The sequence below is a fragment of the Leptodactylus fuscus genome, chromosome 8 (genome assembly GCF_031893055.1).
Source record: "Leptodactylus fuscus isolate aLepFus1 chromosome 8, aLepFus1.hap2, whole genome shotgun sequence".
In the NCBI taxonomy this organism is placed as follows: domain Eukaryota; kingdom Metazoa; phylum Chordata; class Amphibia; order Anura; family Leptodactylidae; genus Leptodactylus; species Leptodactylus fuscus.
In genome coordinates this window covers 63,702,399-63,706,713 of record NC_134272.1, presented here as the reverse complement: position 1 = coordinate 63,706,713, position 4,315 = coordinate 63,702,399, and the positions used below count along the sequence as shown (strand labels likewise).

Sequence of the window (4,315 nt, the reverse complement as noted above, 5' to 3'; positions counted from 1 at the left end):
GGGCATATTTCATCACCGAGTATCTGTCTGGAGACAGCCTGGCGGATTTGATCAAGATGTGCAGCTGCCTGAACATCGGCAACGTAAGGTAAGAAAAAGGGGTAAATACCAAGGGAGGAGGGGGAGAAGATAAAAGCTGAGGTCGAGGGTTGTAGTCAGGGCTTTGCTAACACTGAGATTTCTCTTTGTTCTTCCCATGAGATTCTACACGGCAGAGATTATTTGCGGACTTCAGTTCCTCCATGGACAAGGCATCGTCCACCGGTAAGAACTTTCTTCCTTCTATGTCTCTCCTTTACATTCTGGATTTCATGCACCCAGCTTTCCTAGGGTCCTGCCTGGCTATTCTGCCTGGTCTTGTATTTACCCATCCCCCGTCTCCATTGTCACTGGGCAGATCGTCATTTTCTTCTCTTATTTCATTACAGTGATATCAAGCCAGCGAACATCGTGTTGGATGCAGAAGGCCACACCCGTATCATCGACCTGGGGCTGGCCCTAGATGGAATCACCGCCACCACCAAAATCTGTGGCGTGATGGGCACCTTCAACTATATGGCCCCAGAGGTGCACTTCAAACCAGGATATGGCATAGCAGTGGACTGGTGGAGCTTGGGAATCGTGGTGTCCAAGATGGCAACAGGACGCCACCCGTTGTATGAAGGTTCGATCCGACAAGAAGCCTTTATCGCCAAGCTCACCAAGAAGCCCGAATTTCCACCTGACGTTGATGCGGACTTGAAACATCTTGTTGAAAACCTGCTATGCAAGAATCCTAGGCAGCGCATGGGTTTGTGCAGGAACATCCGAGAGCATCCATTCTTTTCTAACATCGACTGGGAGGAACTGGAGCAGAGGAGAGCAAGGCCACCATTTACACCGTTTCAGCCAGTTCTGGAGAAGGAACATCTACAGTGGCCGGAGGATAGGAGCGCCCTTCATCCCACGAACCAACATAACTACACGTCACCAAGCTGGGATGCTTTGCAGAATGAACTGGCGCCCACAGCCCAGAACTGCACAACACCTCCATGTCTCTGCTGCTCTGTAAGACCACGGCTGCCTTGAAACACACGAACTCTCTCCATCTTCATGCCACACTTGCCAGGCCAGCGTAAAGATCTTCTGCGTCCCTAGGAGCGTCCTGATCTTCTGCGTCCCCAGGAGCGGCCTGTGCTCGGCTCAGCACAGGCCCGGTAAGTATGACGCACAACACACATCACACACACTATATGATAGGTATAGGCACCACATACACTATATGATAGATATAGGCACCACATACACTATATGATAGATATAGGCACCACACATAGACACATAGACATAACGGCCATTGATCCTGGGATTTATTCCGATTGCCAGATTTGGGGTCAGGAAGGAATTTTCCCCTATGCTGAGGACAATTGGCCCATTCCTCACAGGGTTTTCGCCTTCCTTAGGATCAAAACACGGCCTTAAATAGGATTAGATGAGAAGTAAATAATAGTAATAATAAGCTAAAAATAGGAATTAATAAAAAAAATATAGTTACAAAAATATAAAGATTAGATAAATGTATAAGAAGCTGGAAACATAAATAGTAGAATAGAAATCTAAGGAAAAAAAAAAAGATATAGGTTATAGTTCACATATAAACACACACACACACACATATAGAATGTATATACAGATATATACATGCTAGCTTAGTATGGAAAAAATAGGGTAATACAGTATGTAGTTTTAATATTATAGCATAGTATAAAAGAAAAAAAAAACATAGGTTATAGTTCACACATGCACACACTTATAGAATATATATACAGTGGGGCAAAAAAGTATTTAGTCAGTCACCAATAGTGCAAGTTCCACCACTTAAAAAGATGAGAGGCGTCTGTAATTTACATCATAGGTAGACCTCAACTATGAGAGACAAAATGAGAAAACAAATCAAGAAAATCACATTGTCTGATTTTGTAAGAATTTATTTGCAAATTATGGTGGAAAATAAGTATTTGGTCAGTAACAAAATTTCATCTCAATACTTTGTTCTATATCCTTTGTTGGCAATGACAGAGGTCAAACGTTTTCTGTAAGTCTTCACAAGGTTGGCACACACTGTTGTTGGTATGTTGGCCCATTCCTCCATGCAGATCTCCTCTAGAGCAGTGATGTTTTGGGGCTGTCGCTTGGCAACACGGACTTTCAACTCCCTCCAAAGGTTTTCTATAGGGTTGAGATCTGGAGACTGGCTAGGCCACTCCAGGACCTTGAAATGCTTCTTACAAAGCCACTCCTTCATTGCCCTGGCGGTGTGCTTTGGATCATTGTCATGTTGAAAGACCCAGCCACGTTTCATCTTCAATGCCCTTGCTGATGGAAGGAGGTTTGCACTCAAAATCTCACGATACATGGCCCCATTCATTCTTTCATGTACCCGGATCAGTCGTGCTGGCCCCTTTGCAGAGAAACAGCCCCAAAGCATGATGTTTCCACCCCCATGCTTTACAGTAGGTATGGTGTTTGATGGCTGCAACTCAGTATTCTTTTTCCTCCAAACACGTAAAGTTGTGTTTCTACCAAACAGTTCCAGTTTGGTTTCATCAGACCATAGGACATTCTCCCAATACTCTTCTGGATCATCCAAATGCTCTCTAGCAAACTTCAGACGGGCCCGGACATGTACTGGCTTAAGCAGTGGGACACGTCTGGCACTGCAGGATCTGAGTCCCTGGCGGCGTAGTGTGTTACTGATGGTAGGCTTTGTTACATTGGTCCCAGCTCTCTGCAGTTCATTCACTAGGTCCCCCCGCGTGGTTCTGGGATTTTTGCTCACCGTTCTTGTGATCATTTTGACCCCACGGGGTGAGATTTTGCATGGAGCCCCAGAGCGAGGGAGATTATCAGTGGTCTTGTATGTCTTCCATTTTCTAATTATTGCTCCCACAGTTGATTTCTTCAATCCAAGCTGGTTGCCTATTGCAGATTCAGTCTTCCCAGCCTGGTGCAGGGCTAAAATCTTGTTTCTGGTGTCCTTTGACACCTCTTTGGTCTTCACCATAGTGGAGTTTGGAGTCTGACTGTTTGAGGGTGTGCACAGGTGTCTTTTTATAGTGATAACAAGTTTAAACAGGTGCCATTACTACAGGTAATGAGTGGAGGAAAGAGGAGACTCTTAAAGAAGAAGTTACAGGTCTGTGAGAGCCAGAAATCTTGATTGTTTGTAGGTGACCAAATACTTATTTTCCACCATAATTTGCAAATAAATTCTTACAAAATCAGACAATGTGATTTTCTGGATTTTTTTTCTCATTTTGTCTCTCATAGTTGAGGTCTACCTATGATGTAAATTACAGACGCCTCTCATCTTTTTAAGTGGTGGAACTTGCACTATTGGTGACTGACTAAATACTTTTTTGCCCCACTATATATATATATATATATATATATATATATATATATATATATATGAGTATGTCACGGAGCAAAGGTATACGTCTTCCTCCGGATGGTCTTTTGAATCAACACGGACGCAAGAGGTCGGGAGACAACAGCAATTTATTGTAATCCACAAAGTTAGTAGCCGGCAGCGGTCACATCAACCGTAATAACAATAAGTCCACAGAAGTCACAATCCAATGATAACTTTGGTTCCTTGGTCCTGTAACTATATCCTGGCTCTCTGCAGAGCTGTGCACAGGCCGGCTAACACATACTAACTCCAGCTACAACTATATACTAAACTGTTACTTCCTATATCTGGGGGTGGGAAGGGCTGAGTCACAGATCCTTCCCCCCTCACCTATGCCAAGGAGAGCAGACTCCCTGTCTCTTTTGAACAATGCACAGTCCAACATCTTCTTGGAGACAAGGATCAGATTATCTCCACCCATTGTCCTCACTGGTCCTCACTAGTTAGAGGGATTTGCATACAATGTGCTAACACACTAGACCCTAATCAGCCAACTACACACTGATGTTTACAACAGGTTAGAGAATACATTCCACATGAAATATATATTACACATTGCCTATAGTATAGACTCTAACCATCCCGTGACAGAGTATATCTATATACACCTAGTTATACAGTAGTTACTGTACATATAACATTCATATAGTAATAAAATATAACCCCGCCCCCATCTATAAATAAGATTAGTATTATAACACATACATATACATATAGTATATATAATAATAGGAATATATTAATATAATATGACCCCGCCCCATCTATAAATAAGATTAGTATTATACACATACCTATAGACATAGTATATATAATAGCAATATATTAATATAATATGACCCACCCCCATCTATAAATAAA

The 4,315-nt window shown here is 42.6% G+C and overlaps 1 long non-coding RNA gene across 1 annotated transcript; it reads left to right on the top strand.

Annotated features, from left to right (window-relative positions):
• Positions 1–521, top strand: LOC142216441 (uncharacterized). Its single transcript, XR_012717345.1, has 3 exons — positions 1–88; positions 202–264; positions 429–521. It is a non-coding gene; the product is annotated as an uncharacterized LOC142216441 (long non-coding RNA).
• The last annotated feature ends 3,794 nt before the right edge of the window (positions 522–4,315 follow it).